The sequence below is a fragment of the Phascolarctos cinereus genome, unplaced genomic scaffold (assembly GCF_003287225.1).
Source record: "Phascolarctos cinereus isolate Bilbo 61053 unplaced genomic scaffold, phaCin_HiC Scaffold_9;HRSCAF=440, whole genome shotgun sequence".
In the NCBI taxonomy this organism is placed as follows: Eukaryota; Metazoa; Chordata; class Mammalia; order Diprotodontia; family Phascolarctidae; genus Phascolarctos; species Phascolarctos cinereus.
The window spans coordinates 103,988,015-104,011,735 of NW_027556402.1; the positions used below are offsets into that span (position 1 = coordinate 103,988,015).

The 23,721-nt window shown below is 41.3% G+C and overlaps 1 long non-coding RNA gene across 1 annotated transcript; it reads left to right on the forward strand.

The window, feature by feature from the left end:
• The first annotated feature begins 6,343 nt into the window (after positions 1-6,343).
• Positions 6,344-15,424, forward strand: LOC144455150 (uncharacterized). Its single transcript, XR_013483844.1, has 2 exons — positions 6,344-6,538; positions 9,529-15,424. It is a non-coding gene; the product is annotated as an uncharacterized LOC144455150 (long non-coding RNA).
• The last annotated feature ends 8,297 nt before the right edge of the window (positions 15,425-23,721 follow it).

A 23,721-nucleotide genomic window follows, 5' to 3' on the forward strand; every position in this document is an offset into this window, starting at 1 on the left:
CCAGAAAAAAAAGGCAGAATGAATTAATCTGAGCCCTCCCCTTCATCTTTACCACCCGTAGGCCATCTTTATGTTCCTTGGTTTACAATCTGAGTAATCTGATTTTATTATTTTGGGGGGGCAAATGGTGTTTGGCTGATCCAACAGATATTCTTTAGGTGATGATGATTTATATGCTGTCAATAAATTGCCTCCATAAACCAATGTATCCTTGTAGTTGGATATTTTGCACCTGTTTCTCCGATTTAAACTGGGGTGACTGGTTTGATCAATTTAGTTGTAAGTGAAGCTGAAGACCTTTTAGCAATGTGGGTCTCTGGCCCTGTGACTTTCTCTACCTGCCAAAAGAATGACTTTCTGTTGTGTGGCCAAATGACTGTGTGAGTATTTATTACTGGATGAGAATTATCCCATTTCTGATAGGTCTGTTGGTCTTGGCTCGTCTGTTTTATTAATCATCTTTTTCAGGCTGGGCTGGAGGACTGGGTTCCAGCGCTGGAACAGCTAGGGTTTCTGCTAGAAAGGAATTACATTCACTTTTCCTCTCCATGGGTTTGTACAGGAGAACAAAGAAAGCTGTTAGGCACCTCATTTTATTGGGTTGTCATGGCTTCGGGGAGATCTGAAAAGCCTGGTTAGATGTCAAGCTTCCAGCTCTTCAGATGCCTCCAGTTTTGGCTCCCTGACATACAAGTCTGTCTCTGGTTCACACAGCCCCTTATTTTTTTTAAGGCCAAAATAAATTATTCCTTTTAGCATTTTATTTTTCAGAGTGAGGATTTCAAGGCCCTTGAAGATTAATAATTGTTCATTTTTTCTTGGGGTTTGACACTTGATCGACAGTTCACAAATACCTCATCCTGTGGTACGCTTGCTTGAGAAACCTGTCGTTCTTGAAATGAGATATGGGTTCTGACTCCCACAGCATAAATAGGGCTCTGATTTTTAGGGCTCAGACGGATTATTGCATTTGAATTCTAGCCTGGTTTTTCCTTTCGCACGAAGAGAACCCAACTACAAAAAGAAATCATAGAAATCTGGCCCTGGATTCTCTTGTGCTCTGCTTCAGGGCCCACACAGTTAAGAGGGCCAATGTACATCTGCCTTCATGTCAGGTTCTGCCACCAGGCATTTCTTAATTGAAAAAAAAAAGGCAATGGGAGGCTTAGGGTGATCAAAGGATTGTAGATTATTTAGAGTTGGGAGGAAATTTAGAAGTATTTGTTGTTGTTGTTCAGTTGTGACCAACTCTTTGTGACCCTATTTGAGGTTTTCTTGGCAAAGATACTGGAGTGGTTTGCCATTTCCTTCTCCAGCTCATTTAAAATATTTTTTTCCCCTTTCTCCTTCTCCCAGTATAATCTCTCACCCCTTAATTTTATTCTCCAGATATCACCCCTTCATCTTCAACTCACCTTGCATTTAACAGATAAGAAAACTGAGGCAGACAGGGTTAAGTGACTTACCCAAGGTCACACAGTAGGTCTCTGAGGCCAGATTTGAACTCTGGAAAATGATTCTTGTTGATTCCAGGCCTGGTGCTCTATCCACCGCACCACCTAGCTGCCCAGCCTTAGAAGCAATCTAACTCAATTCCTTTATTTTACAAAATGAGAAAACTGAAGTCCACAGAGGTGAAGCAGGTAGTAAAATCTCCTTCTGGTACCATTAGTTCCAAACCCAGATTCTTTGATTCTAAATCCAGTGCAATTTCCACTATGCCTAAAAGCATAAGGAAAGGAATCCCAACTGAACACTGAGTTTGGAGAGGGGTTTTAGAGGATTCCCTCCCCCTGCCACTCAACCCCATCCCCAAAAGCTGATCACCTTCATCCCTCACTTTTTGTAGCACTTTGAAGTTTACAGGTACTTCCTTCTCAGTTACCCTGTGAGGATAAGTAGTAAATGTCTACTTACCCCCATTAGATAGATGAGGAAACCGAGACTCAGAGAAATGAAGGAATTTGACTATGGTAGCACATCTAATAAGTACCAGAGCCAGGAATTGAACCCAGTGCCATTTTAAAAAATGCTTCATTGACACTTAAAAAAAAAAAGTAATTATTTCCCAATACTGCTTTCTCCTCTTTGCCTCATAAGACTTTTTTTTTCACAAAGAAACCCAGTAAAATAGAACAAACCGAAGCCTTGGTAATATGCCTCATTCCATCCTTGTAGTAAGCCATCTCTTGGCCCAGAAGAGAGAGCTGTTTTGTTATAAGACCATTAGGGTTGGTTTTCCTTTGCCTTGTTTTGATCATTGTAAACTCTTCTCTTGGCTTTGCTAATTTTTTTTTTGGGGGGGGCTAGGCAATGAAGTTAAGTGACTTGCCCAGGGTCATACAGCTAGTAAGTGTTATGTGTCTGAGGTCAGATTTGAACTCAGGTCCTCCTGAATCCAGGGCCAGTGCTCTATCCACTGCGCCACCTAGCTGCCCTGGCTTTGCTAATTTTGATCCACATCAATCTAGTTCTTTCCAAGTTTCTCTAAATTCTCAGACTGACTATTTCTTGTGATACGATAATATTTGACCACACCCACAATTTATTCAGCTATTCCTCCATTGATGATTAACTACTTTGTTCCCACTCTTTTGCTACCACAAAGAAAGAGTACAGCTGTAAATATTTTGTTATAGTTAGCACTGGCCCCGCCCATAGGGAAGTTTCATATATAGATTATATACACATTCACATACATATACATATACATACATATGCATGCATGCATACATACATACATACACACACACACTTTTGTCTTGCCACTGAACTTTGATGACTTTGGAAAAGAGAGTGAGGCTGATGCCTATGCAACTTTACCTCATTTAAATCCAATTCATATGAAAATCAAGACTTCATCTCCTGATATCATTGGTCCTCTTTGAAATGAAGGATGAACAATGCCCTCTCCCACCCATTACTACCACACCATTAGTTGGGTAGAGCACAAAGACAGAAAATACACATGGCCAGGGAGCCATGCACAGGGGGCACACAGGTAGAGACATGAGTTGCCAGGGTACACATCTGACCAGGGCAACTGGTGCCTCTGATGAGGCAGAATCACTGATGTCCTATGGTGATATCATTGCACTGAATTGTCCTGGAAGTACCATCAGAGGTCACACCTCCCCTGAACACCACCTGTCCACTTTCCACCATATCTCTTGGTTTTCTGGTTGCTGAGCTGAACTTTTGCACCATATGCTGGCTTTCAGCTTTTGGGCTTCTTCAGAGCTTTCTATTGCCATTTTCTGGTTAGCAGTAAACTTGGAGATACCACAGCCAGCTGGGCAACCAGATAAAAAACTATCAGGCTAAGATTCCATTCCATTCTAAGGTCTATTCTTTTAACTACTCTTCTCCTGGCACTGACTCACATTCCCTATCCCCATACCACTGTCTGACTTGAGGTTAGAAAATTCACAACTTCAGCTAAATCCCTGATTGTGATCTAAATCCCTAAAATCTATTTTGGTGGTTTCATCAAATTAAAAACAAAACACCTCACAACCCACAGTAGCTGAGTGGGGACTGGGATGACAAGGCTCTTCTCAGCTCTTGACTAATTTCTTGTAGGGGCATGCAAATGAACCTAGGTGCAGGAACAAAAAGAATTGGTAAAGCCAACTGGGCCATCAACTGCTACCCCATTCTATCTGTCAGGGTCTCTGCGCCAAGATCACCCCTCTCTTTTTACTATTGGAGACACCATGTTTTTCAGAGCCAAGACCCAGCAAGCAAGCTATGCCTTGAGCTTGACATAACAACAATCCTTTGTGCTCAGCCTCTAGATGATCTGAGCCACAGCAAAATCCCAGAATTGTTTCACCCCGGCACCAGTTGGTCCCTGAGCTTGGATAAGCACCTGTAGTACCTATGTTCCAGCCATGAAGTCCTGCTATGAACCAAACTTGCCTCAATGTTGCTGTTACCCCTCATTGTCAGGGCTGCAGCACACTGAGCAGCCATCGATATGAGTAGTGAGATTTGCCCACAGGTTTCCTACTAGAGGGGGTCCCAGCACATCTGTCCAATTTCCTTCCTCCAGCAGAAAAAAGAAGGCTTTTTGCTTATGATCACTGTTATCTCTTTGGTTTTATTTTATTGCATTTTTTAGAATTAACTGGTTTTGGTAACCTGTGTGAGCTCTCTCAGGTTTTTGTTTGTTTGTTTGTTTGTTTTTTAGAGTTAACAGCAGTTGTAAAGCTGCTGTGGCCCTTAAGTCATTTGTTATCAGGGTTGACATAGCCTTCCTTATGCCAAGAACAAAATTGCTGGCTTAATGACGCATTCTGACTACTAAAAATCTCTCCATACCTATGTAAATTCATTTTATTCCTCTTACTAGCACTCAATAGTGAGGCTGATGACTTTTCCAAGTTCTGTTTCAATTAAATCCAAATCAAGACATTGCCCTCACAGTCTTCTTGGAGAATAAAGGATCAAGAACAACAACCAGAGAAGGCAGAGATTGTGTCTAATTCATCCCTATCCCACCCCAATCCCCCTCCCCAACCCCACAAGCCTACCATAAAGCCTTGTGTTTAGAAGGGGGTCAATAATAACTGTAGACATGGATTGGTGAATTAACAGCTCTCCTGTTGCTAATTAACAGCTACCTCCCAGCTACCCTCTGATTGGTCCCAGAGCCAATTAGCAGCTACCTTCCAGTTTAGGAGAGGTAGGAAGAAAACTGAAACTAAGTAAGGTAGGAAACTAGTATTTGGAGGAGGGTGACTGAGGGCTACTAACTCCTTCCACTCTCATTTCAGCCACATGTAAACAGTCCAGCTCTTTTTTAATTTAAGCCTTTGTCTTGGTGAGAAGAAGAAGGCACATTCTTTTCAAAAACACCTCACCTGGGATGGTGACTATTGATTTAAAGAAGAAAAAATAGAAGGGCTTGGATGGGTCAAATAAGTAGGGGAAAACATTGTTTCCTTGATGGAGGGAGAGAAAAATATGTGGACGAGCATAATGAGTGCATAGTTGTTCAGTTGCATCTACCCCATTTGGGTTTTTCTGGCAAAGACACTGGAGTATCTTTTCCTTCTCCAGCTCATTTTACAGATGAGAAAACTGAGGCAAGCAGCGTTAAGTGACTTGCCCAGGGTCACACAGCTAGTAAGTGACAGAGGTCAGATGTGAACTCAGGAAGATGAGTCTTCCTGACTGCAGACCTGACACTCTATCCTCTGTGCCATAAGTGCGTGGATTCAAAGGTTAAAATAGTTCTGAACTGAATTTGGGCTTTTTGCTCTCTCATTATTTGTCTTTCCTTTCTTGAAAGGGTGAACCTAACAAACAGAAACATTTCAATATATAAAGCCCCGGTCTTCTACTAAATACAGTTTTCAAGTGCATATTAAATTTAACAAGATACTAACAAAATCTCCCCAATTGTTTCCCCTTCTGAACTTCTTTTGTGTGTGTTTTTGTATGTTTTATTGTTTCTCTATCTTTAGTTTAATTTTTGCATTCGTCACTTCCCACTAATTTGCCCTCCTCTCCCTCATAGGTATATTTTTCATACTCAATCATTTATCTCACTACCTGGAGGAACTGGACATAGCTGGAAACAGCCTGTTGTAGTTGATAGTTTTTGTATGTGAAGTCTGTGGATCCATGGTGTTGAGGTAGTTAGGTGATGTAGTGAATAAAGCCCCCAGTCTGGGGTCAGAAAGACCTGAGTTCAAATTTGACTTCTGATATTTGCCAGATGTGTGACCATGGGTAAGTCACTTAACTGCTATTTGCCTCAGTTTCCTCACCTGTAAAATGGAGGTGATAATAGCCTCTTCCTTCCAGGGTTGTTGTGAGGATTAAATGAGATAATAATTGTGAAGTGCTTGGTCACATAGTAAATGCTAGCTATTGTTACAGACAAATGAACCATGGATTTGGAGTCAGGAGACCTGGGTTTGATCCTGATTCTTCTGCTTAAACCTATATAACTTTCAGTAATGCATTTGTTCTCTTTGCCTGTTCTTTTCTCCTATAAAATGAAGGACTTGCACAAATGGGACAATTTGTAAACCTACATTTTTTTCTCATAGTCAGGAGAATGTGACTCGATATTCTGAGTCTTTTTGCTACTAACAGGTAGTAAGGCTTGGGAAACTATATTATTGTGTTAAGATGATGATCAGATAGGCCTCTTATCCCCCAGGTTAGGTTCTACTTGGAGAGTATGGAATTTAGCAGAAGAACTTCAGTAGCAATTTGATTTTTTAACATGTAGTGGCCCTGCCCTTCTGGTTCCCAGATGAGAAGCTTGAATTTAGGTGTGTTCACAAGGGTAAAGAGGAAGAGAAAGCTTTTGGGGAGAGAGCACACAGGAAGTGGAGCTGGCTAGGGGAGGTACCCACCCTGCCAGGCAAGGATGGAAATGTCCCAGGGCTAAGCAGTCCTCAGCGGGAGGCGAGATGACTGGTGCTGCCTGGCAGTGTACCAATGGGAGCTGAAAGGCTATGCTGAATGGTGAGGAAAGGGGAGGGAAGAAGCATTAATAAAAGTACCTGCTATGTGCCAGGTAATGTGTTTTCATAACTCTGTGTGAAAATTGGGACTCAAATTAAAAAAAATTAATGTTAAAATTGTTTTTACATGTGATTGGGGGAAAATAAAATGTTATTTTTTTTTTAAAAAAAGCAAGTATGAGACTGTTAGCAGGCACATGAATTGTGAAATGAGACAGGGAAGGGGAACCTCAAAGAAGAGGGTTTGAAGCCCTTTTACCAAGGCCCTCACCTCTATTCACATTTCTGAGACTTCATTAGAGGCCAGCCTCTGAAGTTTTGAGGACTGTGCTTTAACCTCTAGGGAGAAGAGAAAACGATTTCTTTGTGGGTATGCCCATGTTTTTATAATTAACCTCTTCTTCAAGCTTCCTCTAAATAGGTTGCCACTGGATCATAGGATTGTAGATTTGGAGTTTGAAGGAAACTTTGATATTATCTACTCCAAAGACCTGGGGTCTGTGAAGTTTTTTTCTTTTCAAAAAATTGCATTTTGATAACTTTGTTTCAATACGAATGGCTTTCTTTGCAATGCTATGTATTTCATTTATGTACTTAAAAACATCATTGTGAGAAGGGATCCACAGTTTTCTCCAGACTGCCAAAGGGGTCCATGACAAACAAAAAATTAAGAATCTTTGATCTAGATTAATCTCCTCATTTTAGAGACAATTCAACTAACACCTAGAGAGGTTAACTAATTCCTCCAAGATCACATAGCTGGCATGTGGCAGAGCCAGGGTCTGAACCCAGCTCCTCAGATTGCAAATCTAGCATTCATTCACTGTTCTCTAAGGAAAAGATAAGCATTATATGATTTCGAAGGGCAAACATGCCAGGAAATGCAGAGAACCCAACATCAGATAACTACACTCCTTCTAGGGGTGTACATGAAGTGGCAATTGTTTTAGCAAGTGAAAGTTTTTAAGAGAGAACAAGAGAGATAATAGAAATAGGACCTGATCAATGATTTCATTAATACTGGAGACCTCCCCACTGAAGAATCCCCCTTTACCAATTCAGATCAGTGTCTACTATACAATTTATAGTCATAAAGAACACAGTTGCCTAAATTACAGCACTGAAGTTCAGTGACTCACTCAGCATCAAGGACAGGCAGATCATAAAGAAGAAACCAGACCAGGGGTAGGGAACCTGCAGCCTTGAGGACACATGTGGCCTTCTAGATCCTTTAGTGTGGCCTTTTGACTGAATCCAAATTGCTCGGTAATTTGTAAATTGCTCTGTAATTTTTAAAATTTGGATTGGATCAAAAGGCCTCACTTAAGGATCTAGAAGGCCACACGTGGCCACATGTGGCCTCAAGGCTGCTAGTCCCCACCCTTGAACCCAACTATAGATGGCCCAAACTTGGCAGCTTGTGGCTGAGATAGATAATTTCTCCCTTTGTCTAGGTTTTTTTTGTGGTAATCTTACCATAAAGCAATATATTTTTCTTTAATCCTTCTAGGACTTGTGGGGCCTGGAGGTAAGGTGGGGAGGTGAGGGGGTGTGGGATATAGAATTCTCCTCACTGTTAAAACTGTTGTGTGGATTATTACGGGATGTGATGAAGCTGAGTGCTCCACAAAGTAGAGTGTTGAGAATGTTTCTTTTTTTCTTTTCTTTGTACAAGAAATTATGTGGCCCCAGTGTGGATTGCCTGTATAATATACAATGTAGAGTGTCAGAGTTTTCTAGATAAGGATTTGGATTAGAGCCGTGTAGAAATTTTCCCCATAATTTGAAGGGGTATTTAATTTTATATCTCTAGAGCAACATTGAATTAGGGCCAGTACCTGCTGCACCATTAGGGAAGCCATAGGGAGCTCCAGTAATGAGATGGAGAGTAGATTGAAAGTTTATAGGCTGAAAGTATCTCTTATAAGGGTCATTTCCAACATGTTTGAGGAACAGACCCAAATTTATAAAAATAAGAGGTGTTTCCCAATTGATAAATGGTCAAAAAGTGTATGACAGTTCTCAAGGGAATAAAACCGAAGTGTCAATAGCCATAAAAAATCTTAAAACAGCTAATAATGAGAGAAATGCAAATTAAAGCAACTATGAGATTCTACCTCATGCCCAAAAGATTGGCAAAGTTGGCAAAAAAAAAAAAAGAAAATGACAAACGTTGGAGAGGCTGTTAGAAGACAGTCACAACAATTCACAGTGGAACTGTGGAATTCTGGAAAGCAATTTGAAACCATGACCCCAGATTTGCTAAATTGTACATAATCTTAGGCACAGAAATACCAGTCCCTAAAGAAATCAAAGCAAAGAGGAAAAGACTAACACGTAAAAAAATATTCATAGCAGCTCTTTTTGTGGTGGCAAAGAACTGGAAATTAAAGGTTGTCCATCAACTGCACAATGGACGAACGGTTTATGTTATAGAAATATAACAGAATACTGTTATGCTCTAAGAAATTGGGAGAGCAATCGTTTTGGAAAAATTTGGGAAGACTTGGATCAACTGATGGAGAATGAAGTGAGCAAATCCAGAACAATTTCTATAATTACAATAACATTCTAAAGACAAACAACTTTGAAAGACTTCGGAGCTCTGATGAGCTCAGTTATCAACTAGGGTCCAGAAGACTGACGATAAAGTATGCTACCTACCTCCCAGCAAGAGAGGTAATGGGCTCAGGGATGCAGAAGGAGATGTTTATTTTTTGCACATGACCAGTGAGGGAATTTGTTTTGTTTCACTATTATGATTATTTGCCCCAAAGGTTTTTCCTTTTTTTCTTTCTTTCTTACTTTCCTTTCTCCTTTCCACCACTGTCTTTTTTAATTTTTTTAATTGAGGAAAAATAAATTAAATTTTGAAAGTTTGTAGGTCTAGTGCCCTCTGGTGGTTGATTTATCGCAGCATGAAACCTGAAATGTACTAGACCTACTCTGGTGACTTGAGTATAATGTCACGTGGCAGACAAATTATGTATTATTCTCACTAGCTGGCTAATTAATTAATAGCATGAAATCCTGTTCTCTGTAGGCTTACAGAAAGCAGGACGGGCTGGATGTGCACACTGCCGTTGCTAAGGAAGCATCTCCTGTCATCTGGGACACCCAGTAAGTGCGCATACGGTATGCCTGGCTGCCATGGCAGTAAATCGGTGAGGTAGGAAGCGAGACAACTCAAAGGAAGATGTCTGGGGCACTGGCAAAGAGACTATGGAACTGCTAGAGGGAGCATGTGTAGAGCCCTCCCTCCCCCTCTGCTTCTCCTCTTCCTTCTCCTCCCTCTCTCTCTGTCTCTTTCTTTTTCTCTCTCTGTCTCAGTTTCGGTCTCTCTGTTTTTCTCTGTCTGTCTCTGTATCTGTCTCTCTTTCTTTTCCTGTCTCTCCCTCTCCTCCTGGCTCCAATATGGGCAATGATAGCTTATTATTCAGTCTCCAGAAAGGGAGGGAGCTTGGTTAGGGCTGGTCATGGACTTGAATCTCAGGTTCAGTCACACCCAGAGAGGTCTTAGCTCTGTCTCAGTCTATTGTTGCTCTTTTTCTCTTTCCTCAAATTACCTTGAATTTACTTCTCTACACCACTTGAAAAGGAGGAAAGCTACTTAAGGGAGCATTTTTATTTTTTAATTGAACCTGATGAGAACTGCACATTTCGATAGTTTTAGGGAGCCTTTAATTCTGTGTTGAGGTTTTGAGTGAATAAATTTTGCTCTAAATATTCTGAAGGTATTTCCTACCCATTTCCCTCTAATCTTTTCTCTTTCTGTCCTTTACTGCCCATAGTGAGGGGCTTTGCAGTCTACTCCTATATGGTAGCTGGAGGGGTCCTGGGTTCTCTGAAGGTCCTCCTCTCATCATTAGGGCCCTGCTGGGAGCTTAGGTCAGATAAGGGAGCAGAGCCCATAGAAAGCACCCATGGGAGAAAAAAGTAGGCTGGCCTTTGGAGCAATAGGAGTTTTGTGTGAGAGGACTGTTTCTTAGTACTTTTGTCTTCTGCTAGACACAGTTGATCAGTCAGTACTCATTCATTAAGTGCCTGCTATGCAGCAGGCATTGGGCTAATCTCTGGGGAAGGCAAAAGACTGTGTTTACTCTCAAGGAGCTCATAGTCTAGTGGGTGAGACAACATGCAAATAGCTATGTACAAACAAGATATATACAGGATAAATTGGAAATAATTAATAGAAGAAAGACACTAGAATTAAGGGAGGGATGAAGTGGAAGGCCAGACTATAGAGAGTTAAGAAGAGAGTGAGAGGAGAGGAGGTGGAAGCATTGATTGTAGATGGTCTTCTTTAGGGATTTAGCCTAGAAAACACAGAGGGAGATGGGACCACAACTAGTAAGAATGGGTACATCTAGGGAGGATTTTTTGAGGTTGGGGGAGATAAGGGTGTGTTTATAGGGAGTAGAGAAGCAGCCAGTAGACAGAGAGCTTGAAAATAAGTGAAAAACAAAATGGAAAATGCTATCCACATCAGAGAAAAAACTGTTGGAGTCTGAATGCAGATTGAAGCATACTATTTTCACTATCTTAATTTTTTCATGTTTTTTACTTTTCATAATATGATTAACATGGAAATATGTTTTACATGATTGCACATATATAAGGCATATTGAATTGCTTACTGCTTTAGGGAGGGGGAGAGGAGAGAGGGAGAAAATTTGGAACTCAAAATTATTTTTAAAAATTAATGTTAGAAATTGTTTTTACATATAATTGGGAAAAATACTATTAAAAAAAGAAAATAAGTGAGAGAGTGGGAATAATAGAAAGGGCAAGCTGCTGATGAAGATGAGTTGGAATGGGGCCTTAGAATCACAGTTTCAGAGATGAGGTCTACCCAAACTGGATTAAAAACAACTCCCTTGGGGCAGCTAGGTGGCTCAATAGATAGAGCACCGGCCCTGGAGTCAGGAGGACCTGAGTTCAAATCAGACCTCAGACACATTACGCCTACTAGCTGTGTGACTCTGGGCAAGTCACTTAACCCCAATTGCCCCACCAAACACACACACAACTCCCTTTAGTGACCTTGGCCAGTAACCTGATTGACTCTAGGCTCACCTCTGATTCTTTCCCAACCCAACACAAATCCATCAAGTCCAGCAGGCTACTACCAGAAGTCCACTTTAACCTGAGGATATGAAGGCTGAGATTCTTCTTCTGCACCCACTTGCTTTAAGGTGGGGTTCCTTGGCAGAATAGATACAGAATGAGCGCCCTAGCTCTATCTCATTCAGAGGCTCTCCTCTGCTAACAATTCCTCAGCAAAGGATAACTGGAGAATAGTCACATGAAGATAAGCTGCTCTGGAATTTCAGCATTGGGCTGGAATTTCAGCATTGGGCTTTCCAGTCTCCGTGGCATAATTCCCCTGTGGGTGAGGCTGCAGCAGTAGGATGTGGGAAGTCATTCACAACTTCTAGGGCTGTGCCCTGGGATATACCAGTCTCTTTTTGTAGTTAAATGGAGCCTGTTGAAGGGTGTGGCTACATTCAATTGCTGTCCTTGGGGAATGTTCAGGTTAGTTGTTTGAACTGAGTCGGCTGTGAGGTCTGGGTTTCATATCCTTCCCTGCCTAATCACATGAAATGTGATTATTAATCAACATTCATTCCCATCACCAAGATTTGGAAAGGTGGGGAGGCTATTTCCTCCATAGCTTCCTTAGTCCACACCAGAGAACACACCCTATAGAAACTTCTTCCTTGAGTCCCTGTTCTCCTGATGGGTGACTGCCTCACTAGGACCATTATTTTAAAGAAAATCTCTACCTCAGTATTACTCTGCTTCATTTCATTCCTTCCTCTTTGGTCTCCTTCTTCCATGACAGAGGTTCCCAAACTTATTTGGCCTACCACCCCCTTTTAAAAAAATTACTCAGCACCCCCTGGAAACCCACTTTCTTTAAACCTTTAACTTTTTTCAAATGTGCATCATTTCAAAAAACATAAAATATTTAAAAATGATGAATCTTAAATTTCATAATTTGTTGAAAATTTGTGGTATTTTTTCCTGCATTGACATTTTGATGACACAATATTGCTTCATGTAGCCATACAGTATTGTATTGTAAACAAGTCATTACACGTACATATTTCTGCTGATGCATGCTGGACTTCCCAAAAATGGGCAACACACTCACCTGCCAACACTTGCTTGTTAAGACTTGTCAGCACACTTGACCACTGATCAGTTATAACTTGCATTTTGTGTGACTTTAACTAATCACTATGACTTTAACTCTGTTACACAACAAATGAAACATGTACCAACTGTTTTTCAAAATTTTTCTTCTCTTCTCTTCTTTCCTTATGTTTCCACTTCCCCCTTAATTTTTATTTAATGCCCCTCAATTGCACCTGCAGCTACTACTGCTCCCCCATCATTCCAGCACCTCCTAGGGGGTGGTTTTGCCCACTTTGGGAGCCTATTCTCCATGGCCTCCTCAACAACTGCCTCAATACCAGTATGTACCCTTTCCTCTCTCCTCTTCCAGTTCTGGAACCATGAACTGTAATCAAGTCAACTCTGCCACTGTTCCTGGAAGGAATGTGTCAACCTGCTCTCCATTGCCTTACACCCATTTGCCTTACTGTTTTGGACCCAAGTGCCTCTCCCTGGCCATCAGTTGCCCATGTCTCTTGAATTCTCCATTAGAATATAAACTCCTTGAAGGCAGGGATTGTCTTTGCTTTCCTGTTTGTTCCACCAATGTAATGCTGTACTTGGAACATACTAAGTGCTTAATAAATGCTTTTTATTTAATCAGTTCAGTTTTCTGGGTAGGAGGAGGAGGAGGATGTAGGATCAAAATAGAATGGGGATTTAATTAAGCATAAGGGACTAGTAATTGTAGTCAAAGTGGGTAGAATAAATCTAGGGAGGCCAAGTTAGCCATAGATTTCATGAGGAGTGAGGGAGGAGAAGAGCAGAAAGTTTGGGTAGGCTTAGTTTTCTTATTGGATGAATTTATAGAATAAATTTTTCTGGTCAAGAATGTTAAGCCCTTCTCAGCAATGCAAGAATCTAAGACAACTCCAGAAGACTCACAATGGAAAATGCTATCTATATCCAGAGAAAAAACTTTGGAGTCTGAATGCAGATAGAAGCATACTACTTTGCTCTCCTTTTCTTTTGTTGTTTTGCTTTGTTTATTCTTTCTTGTGGTTCATCCCATTAGTTCTAATTCTTCTTTACATCATGACTAATATGAAAATGTTTAATATGAATGTATAAGTAGAGCCTATATTAGATTGTTCACCATCTTGGGGAGAGGGAAGGGGAGAAAATTTAAAACTCAAAATCTTATGGAAGTGAATGTTTGAAAAACCCCAACAATAAATTAATTAATTAAAAAAAATGTTAAGTCCTACAGGTAGCATTCCTAAGCAGACCCTACTGGACTCAGGAGCTGGTGAAAGGAAGAGGTTCCCCAAAGTTTTCATTTATAAAGTTCATGTATGAGTGTGTCACCTATGGTATCACAACTCCTTCCCTCTGCCTATCTCTCCTGGTGCTAAATTAAAGTGGCTAATATCTGTTCAAAAGACCTACAGAGAAGGCCTCCTATGGCCAGTATTAGTGATGTTAGGGAGGCAAACAGGTTTTCCCCCTTTATTTCAGCCAGACACAGAGTGAGTAAATGGGTGTGCTTGAATGTCTCAATCACTGGCAGGCTTGGTATAACCTTCCACAGGCTTTGCCCTCCTACTTCAGACAAAGATGGAGTTCATAGATAGAGCTCCTTAATCCTTTCTGTCACCTTCCCATCTGTCATCCTCCCCTCTGTTCCATAATTTCTTTATATTTCAATTTATTCTCTCTTCTTTCCTCCTCTTTAAGGCTAACTCCTCTTTCTGTGTTCTTGCTCCAATTCCCTCATGCCCCTTGCCAATCCCCTTCTTTCCAGTATCTTCCACTTTCCCATCTCCACTAGCTTCTCCTATTTGCCTACAAACCTGCATGGGTTTCCCTGCCCTAAAGCAAGCACACAAATTCACAAAAACCCCTTTCCTTCAAGCCTGCTAGTCTGCTGAGGGTTTTCTTTACCCTCTTCTTCCTTTACTTGCCAGACTGTTCATCATTCTTACTACTTCTTTTTCCCACATAGATGTGAGCATGCACAAAATATAGTGCTAAAAGTACAAGAAATGTGAAATTCTCTCTTTAAGATCAGCTAAACTATGAGCTGATTAAAGTATTCAACAACAGGGCCAGAACTGTGCCCATGCCAAGGGTCACTGATGGCCAAACAGATCCTTGCTGGGGTTAGGGGCCAGAGAAAGGTACTTAGTCCCTGGGGTACAGACCTGGATTGTTGGTATTTCCTGGAGTAGTGAGCTAGAAAGGGGACCTTCTGGTAGATCCAAAGAGAATCCACGTCATACTGAGATTGCCTTAAATCTCTAAGACAAGTGAGTTCCAGAAGTCTAACCCATCCAACCTTCTAGCAAAGTTGGTGGCAGACAAAATCACAAAATAAGTAATATTTGTCTTTGACACCATATCAGCATCTTTCTTTTCTCTTTAAAACTTAAAATAAAAGCTTTGTTGATTTTTTTACATTATATATATTTATAGATTACTCTATTCAATGAAACAATTGATACAGTGACCACATCTGAAAGTGCATACAACATTTCACCTCTGTAGCAACCCTCTCCACATCTTTTTTTTTAAAAAAAATTATCAAGAATCTGTTTTTTTTCCCTCTTGCCCTCCACCCCACTGGAGAAAAAAAGAGAAAAAAAATCGTTCTAACAAATATGCAGTCAAGCAAAATAAAGTCCCTTAATGGTGGAATGTAAAAGGATCTGTGTCTCATTCTGCACCCTGCATTTGCCATGTCTCTATAATGCATAACAGGTTTCATCATTGTTCCTCTGGAAACATGAAAGGTCATTACAATGATCATAATTCTTACAGCTTTCAAAGTTTTTGAGTTGTTTATTTTTAGAGTATTGTTGTTATTGTATAAATTGTTCGCCTGGTTCTGCTAATTTCATTCTTCATCAGTTTGTAAAAGTCCTCACAATGGTTCATTTTTATAATATTGATGCTGTCATAGAAATTGTTCTGGTTCTGTTTATTTCACTGTTTCGGTTCATAGAAGTTTTCCCACGTCTTGAAACCATCTGTTTCCTCATTTCTTTACCCACTATGCACAGTACTCTACTACTAGACAATATTCACTACTCTCTTTCACATTCAGGTGCTATAATGTTTTTAGTCATTCCTCCGTTGCTGGACATCCTTTTAGTTTCTGGTTTTTCATCACCACAAAGGAAGCTGCAAGAAATACTTTTGGACATAAAACACATTTTCCTCTTCCTTTGATCTTTTTGGGGCATCAGGGCTAGCGGTGGGATGGCTGGGCCAAGTTTGGAAACTTTCAGTTTTTTATGATACCAAATTGTTTCCTAGCATGGTTATGCCCATCTAGAGCTCCAACAACAGTGTATCAACTAGCTTGTTTTCCCACATCCCTTCCAACATTGGCCATTTTCTTTACTACTCTAATGTGTGTGAGGTGGAATTTCGGAGTTACTTTAATTTGCATTTCTCTAATTAGTAGTGATTGGGAGCTTTTCTTCATGTGGCTAAAGATAGCTGGGGTTCTTCCCTTGAGAATTCTCTGTTCACATCCTCAGAGCATTTATCAGTTATGGAATGACTCTTTTTCTTATCAATTTGAATTGGTTCCTTATATATGTTGGAAACAAGACCTTTATCAGACCCAATCCACATGCTGTTCTGCCTCCCATTCCTATGCGCTCTTACTCTCAAAGTACTATCAGATCAACTATTAGCTCATATGGGCAGCTAGGTGGAGCGCTGGTTAGAGCACAGGGCCTGAGTTCAAATCTGGCCTCAGACACTTACCAGCTGTGTGACCCTGGGCAAGTCATTCAACCCTCTTTGCCTTAGTTTCCTCATCTGTAAAATGAATTGGAGAAGGAAATGGTAAACTAATCCAGTATCTTTGCCAAGAAAACCCTAAATGGGGTCACAAAGAGTCGGATGTGACTGAACAACGAAAATTAGCTGGTAAGGTTCACTATCTTTCTGGGGCCACTAGATGGCTCAATGGATAGAGAGCTGGGCCTAGGGTCAAGAATAATCCAAATGTGGTCTCAGGCACTGTCACCTTGAGCTGCTAACCTCGATTTGCTTCAGTTTCCTCAACTGTAAAACAGGGACGATAATAATACCCTGTGAACCCTCGTTGTGAAGGTCCAGGGTTGTTATAAAGTACTTGACACAGTGCCTGGCACATACTGGGTACTTAATGCTCCCTCCCTTCCTTCTTTCCTTCTTTTCTTCCTTCCTTCTTTCCTCTTCCTCCCTTCCACACTTCCTCCATCTATCCTTCCCATCCTCCATCTGTATTTCCCTTCTTCCTCCTTTTCTCCATTTCCTTCCTTCCATTCTTCTTTTCTGTCTGTCTGTCTGTCTGTCTGTCTCTCCCCCCCTTCCTAACATTTATATTTTAATAAGTTAATTTTGAAGACTAGAAAAACTTCAAGGCTTAGGGCCATAACTATGAATTTTTTTCATGGAGTCAAAATAGTTGGTACAGTGGTCAGTCTAACCATGGATAGAGTAATACTAAGAGAGATGATCTAGCCTTCACCTGTGTGGCAGTTGTGGGAAGGAGGGGCATCCAGGAGAAGGGCATCATGGCAATGGGACTTGGGTGGTGGCAGGCCTAATGGAGGACCACAAGGCCAGGTGTGGGGGCGGTAACTGTCAAAAGGACTAAGTCATTCTTCTTCCTTCTCCCCATATCAGCACCCTGGGGTAAACTCCCATCTACCTTTTCCTAGTTTCAGCTCTGTCAAGATCCAAAGGAACGGAGTTATACTAGTAGAATTACAAATGGTAGGGTTGACTTGACGGGGCAAAAAGCCTTGCTGGTGAGACGACAGATCAGGTTGGGGCCTGCTCATGAGCTGACCCTAGTGCCTCGTGCTCAATTAAATAAAGATGTTCAGGAGGCAGACCAAGTTCACTCCAAATAGCTTCAAGGGGAATTAGTAAAAAAGAGGCAGACTTTGAGTTACCCAGGATTTTATGAGGCTTTATAAGTAATAATTTAACATTTGTTAACGAGCAATTAGTAGACTCTTAAACCTCTGAGATAGCCTGTGTACAGATGGGCTAATGACATGATCTCTTAAGTCCACATTCTGATTTGTCCTTTCCAAGAAACCTACAGACCAGAACTGGAGAGGTCATTGACCAGCTGCTGTCTTGCAGAGGCACTTTTCTTCTTTCCCACAGAAACAGTGAAGATGGGAAAACATGAATGAGATCTGGAGTGCTGGGAACCAATCTGCTGGTTAGCCCCTTCTCCATTGTGATTGATTGCAGTCTCCAAATCAGTAAATGTCCTGGCTGGCTTCAGTGCAGGGACAGCAAAAGGCAGGCCAGGCCCCCTTCCCACCACTCTCCCCTCCCTTCCCCTACTCCCGGATAGCTCTATTCCAATATCCAGGTAGCCGTGGTGAGCTGGGAAAGCAAAATGGCTCTAACCGACGCTTTTACTCACTGCTCCTTGGGCACCATGGAATCATCCCTGATTTTGACCTCCAGAGGACCTGCTCCTCCTCTTCTCATGGGGGTTCAGGCAGGTGAAGGAAGCCCACGGGCCAATATAAGGGGTAAGGATTTCATGCCGAGCAGAGCGTCGGTGTGGTGCTGTGGAAAGAGTGCTTGCATGTAGAACCTATATTACATTTCTTGCCCTCTCAGAAGAGAGAGGTGGGGAGGTGAGGAGGGAGGGAGGGAGAAAATTTGGAATTCAAAGATTTTTAAAAAATGATTGTTAAACATTTTCCATTAATTGGGAAAAATAAAAATATTATTTAAAAAAAGAGTGCTCAACTTTGAATCAGAAGACTTAACTTGGACACTGTGACTTCGGACAAAGTTGTTTAACCCCTTGGGCCTCAGTTTTCTCATCTGTTAAAAAAAAGTGGGGGGGGAGGATGGGGCTTAAACTTGGTACAGTGAAAAGAAGCACCAAAGTCAGAAGTTGTTGTTCAGTCATGTCTGACTCTTCGTGACCCCATTTGGGGTTTTCTTGGCAAAGCTACTGGAGTGGTTTGCCATTTCCTTCTTCACTTCATTTTACAGATGAGGAAACTGAGGCTAGCAGGGTTAAGGGACTTACCCAAGGTCACACAGCTAGTAAGTGTCTGAGACTGGATTTGAACTTAGGTCTTTCTGACTCCAAGGCCAGCTCTCTATACATTGTGCTACCACTTCGCCTCCCACCTGAGTTCAAATCCCACCTCCATTATTTGTTACCTTGAACAATTACTTAATTTTCCCACGGCTCAGTTTTCTTATCTGTAAAATGGAGAGCTTGGATTAGTTATCCTTTGAGGGCCCTTCTAATTCTTGATCTATACACCTATGATTCTAATGACACTGTGATCTCTACAATCTTGTCTGGTTCTAAAATTTGATATTCCTTAGAGAAATGCTGAGTATGTCAGAATCTAGGAGGGTATCTGGGATCCTCTAGAGCAAAGGGCTTGGGTTGTGACAGAGGGATCTGGGGTCCGAGACTATTATGAGAGCCTCTGGCTGGGATTCAGAGCTTAGCCAGGTGCCTGCGGCTGTGGGGGTGGCCTCTGGTACAGCTGGGCATGAGCTTGAAGAAAAAAACTGTGGGGGCTTGCAGGGAGTTTATCTCCATTAAGGGCCAGAGGAGAACAAAGGCAGAAAATCAGCCTAAGGCTGGGGTGGGGAGGAAGCTTGCAGGTGTGGTAAGGAAGATAGGCCAAGCTGAGCAGCGTACTGTGGCCTGGCAACTTTGATCTAGCTTGTTCTAGCTACGTCAGGTGACCCTGCTTGACTGAGCCCTGGTCTGGAAAGGACAGACCTAGGATGTCCAGCTGGACCCTAGGCATCTCTGGCCTGAACACTTTATTTGGGAACAGAAGGATCTGGAGTCTGAGTTACACGTGTCCAGTCCCGGTTTGAAGCCAACTTTTTCTCGGTTCAAATCAGTTATTTCATCGATAGATGACCCTCCCCCCACTAATCCACCATTCGGGCAGTCAATGACTGACATTTATTTCATTGGAAGAGGACACTCACCGCACCATTGCAGGATAGCAACTGTTTTGTTCATTACAACCATAGAGAGTTTCTTGGGGAACTGAAAGGTTAAGCTACTTGTCCAGAATAACACAGACTATATGTGTGAGAGTCAGGACTTGAACTCAAGTCTTCCTGAGACAAGGGCTGCCTGTCTACTCTGGTTAAATTCCCCAATTATCCTTATAATTTACTTGGACTTAACAGGGACTTGTACAGAAGTGAACCACTTCAGGTCCACCCCGACAATGAAATCAGAGTGTCTCTGGGGGCTAGTTGCAAGCCCCTTTGTCCCGTGGCTTTTTGCTCTCTGCCAAGGTTGCAGAACTGATCCCCTGCTCACTCTCCTGTTGGCACAAGTATAGAGTTATAAGATCACAGATTTAGAGTGGCAAAGAAGGGGTCCCAGAAGCCTAGAGCTCAAATCCCTCATTTTAAAATGAAAAAATAGAGGCTGAGAGAGTTTGACTGACTTACCCAGGATCACATAGCTCGTAAGTATCTGAGATGAGATTTGAACCCATGTCTTCTTTACTACAAGGCCTGTGCCCTTTCCACTACAGTAGACTACTTCATGAACAGGAAGAGTGTATTGGTCAGATACCATGATTTGTGCTCTAATTAGTTATAGTTTTTATTGGCTGAAAACTAGGGAAGGAAGGAAGTATTTATTAAGTACCTACTATATTTGAGAGACTATGCTAAATGCTTTATAAATATTATCACATTTGATCCTCACATAAACCATAGGAGGTAGGTACTATTATTATCCCCACTTAACAGTTGAGGAAATTAAGGCAGACAGCAGTTCAGTGACTTACCCAGGGTCATATAGCTACTTCATGTCTAAAGATGGATTTGAACTCAGGTCTTTCTGATGCCAGGTCTAGCACTGTATCTACTGTATTACCTAGCCACCTGGGGCAGAGGAGAGTGACAAGAGTGCAGGATTTGGTGTCAGAAGACGTGGGTTCAAATTCTGGCTCTGCTCATTATTAGCTGTCTGACCATGAACAATTCAAGCAAGCCCTGGGAGCCTCAATTTCTTCATCTGTAAAATGATCAAATGGGACTATATAATTCCTTGGAGCCCTAAACATATGATATAGTTTGAGGCATCAGAAATTTAAAAAAAAAAAAAGCCAAAACAACCCAACCTTCCAACCAATAGCAATAAAAACCCTTTCTAACCAAAATTGTGTCAGTGAACCAAATGACAAACATAGGTACATTCTCCATCCACTGATGCCAATCCAACCAGCTTAGAAATAAAAACAATCCTGACATGCTTTTGTCCTTTGTGCCTTTAATAAATAATAACACATTAATTTATGCCTTAAGGTTTACAAAACGCTGTAATAAATGGGGGAAGAAAGGCACAATGTCTCAGTGTCTCAGGGAATTCTGCTCAGTGGCAAGACATTATGGGAATCTACCCAGCAAGTTTTTTGGAGGTTGACCAGTCCTGGCTTTCTTTCCAATGACTGTGGGGGAAGCCTTCCTATGTGGACTCTGTTTCTCTTGTCGATGTCTGAGTAAGCTTTGACTGAGCAGAATGTTGAGGAAAATGATGCACACTGAAAAATAGTTCACCCAAACTATAAAGTGGTGAAGAGACTGACCCAAATGTGATTCTTCAAACTGGGTCCTTGGGGAGTTTCACAAAGACTAAGAAAAGAAGAAATTTTTAAAAATGATTTAATTATTTCATTAACTCAAACCAGTCATGATTTCAGTAGTATATGTACTCATTCCTCCCCATAGGAGACAACCTTCCAGATTTGATTTAGTCCTCAGATATTACCTGGTAGCTGACCAGCTAGTGCTGGGCTACTTATGTATTTAGCTAAGTTAGACTTTGGATGGCAGACACCTCATCCATCTCTGGATCCAAACTGGAAGCCTTTCCAGCTTGATAAGACCTGGCAATGTTTTGATTCAGCACAGTATTGGAAAACTCGGGGTCACCTCGAGGCCCTGATGAAGCCTTGGAGGAGTCCAGATGCAGAACCTGTTTGATTGTCATGGGAGAGGCAAAGCAGACCTCCGGGGACGAGTCTTTCCACATGGGCTAGAAGCGAGGGAAGTGTTCGGTTGTGGTTTCTTCAAAGTGTGGTATATTTAGAGAGATTAACTGACTCAGGTGGCCACTCAGAAAGAAACTGCCTTCCAGGAAAGGGCTGGGGGGGAAGATAGACAAAAAATAGATATTTTCACATTATGCAAATGTGAAAAGTAAAAATACGCAAAATAGCATTCTTTCCACTCTTCCTCCTCCCCACCTTTTCTTCCCATCTGACCTGGGTGGCTTCTGCACCGGTGTATGGTGGAGGTGTGGGTGGCGAGGAAGAGAGAAGACCTCATCAACAAAATAAAAGGAAGGAAGTGACCTTTTCATGGTCCCTCATACTCCATCTTACAGCTCTCAAGTCCCATCTCCATACCTAGGCACAGGCTGTTAAAAATGCCTGGAATGCACTTCCTCTTCAGTTCTGTCTCCTAGAAGCCTTCCCTTCTTTCAAGATTTACCTCAAGACCTGCCTTCTGTACAAGAACGACCTTTTACACAAAGACTTTCTGAATTTCCCCAATTGCTAGTGCCCTCTCTCCTTACCTACTTTGGATTTAACGACTTTGTTTTAAAATTATAATAAAAGCTAACATTTATATACACTTTAAGATGTGTAGAGTACTTCACATGTCTTTTTCTGTTTGATCCTCACAACAACCCTGGGAGGTAAGCATTATTGTTATCCCCATTTTTAGGATGAGGAAACTGAGGCATCTCTCATGGAAGAGGTTCTTCAATGTTTTGGGACTTGATATAATCATTCAATCATTCAATAAATATTTATTAAACACTTATGCCAAGCATTGTGCTTACCACTGGGGATATAAAGTCAAAATGCCTGCCCTTGAGGAGTTTATAATCTAATGGAGGAGACAACATGCAAATAACTATGTACAAATCAGCTAAAGAGAGGATAGGTAGGAACTAATCAATAGAAGGAAGGAACCAGAATGAACAGAGACTGGGAAAATCTTCCTGTAGAAAGTAGGATTTCAGCTGGGATTTGAAGAAAGCCTGGGAAGCTAGGAGGGAGGGGTGAGGAGAGAGGGCGTTCTAGGCATAGAGAGACAGCCAGTGAAAATGGCCAGAGCCAGTGCAATGCTATTTTTAAACAGGTATCCAGAGGGCTTCACCATCTATTACAGGGGTTTTTAACTTGGAATCCATTCTTAACCTTTCATAAACCAAGGAATCCTTGTGTAGATTTCATGGAGTCTCTGATTTTTTTTTAAATATTTTGATAACTTTATTTCAATATAATTGGTTTCCTTTGTAATACTATGCATTTTACTTTATATATTTAAAACCTTCATTCTGTGAAGGGATCCATAGGCTTCATCAGACCACCAGAGGGGTCCATGAGACACAAAAGGTTAGAAGTCTTGACCTTGAGGGAATCTCTCTTTCATATAGAATTAGCATCAAATATTTTCTATACTGTAGCAAACATTGTGGGTGTAGATGCACCTGTCTCCCTATTTTATTCTCTGTTTAATATAATAGCCAGAAGGTCATTGAGAAAACCTATCTCTGAAAGAAATGATCATTTCCCTCTTGTATTAATAACTAATTACTGTATTGAGACCAAGGTTTTCCCCCTTTTCTACTTCCTCCTCCAGAAATCAGCCAGTGTGTGAAATCTCTCTTAAGGACTTACCCAGGCTAAAGATCTAATCAAAGACAGCAAAATAAATTCTAAGTTTAGGCTAATGGGTTCATTCCTGCTCATTGAGTCTACTCAGGCAGGTTTGGGAAAATATGGATCCTCCTTTTCGTTAAACAAGTGATACAGAAATTGACAAGTCTCCTAGCCCAGTCCTTCATTGTAATATTCATTCTTTCATTAATTATTAACCCGAGTTGATTGCTACCCTCAGGAACACCTAATCTTCCAAGGCATATAAACTCTAAGCCCACCACCAAGAAGGGTCTTTGTTCTAAGAGAGATGGCCAAATGATCTCCTTTTACTGGTAATCATACTAGCCTTATGAATAAAATTATTAAATTACCCAGAAACTATGTCTCTCAAACTTTTTAAA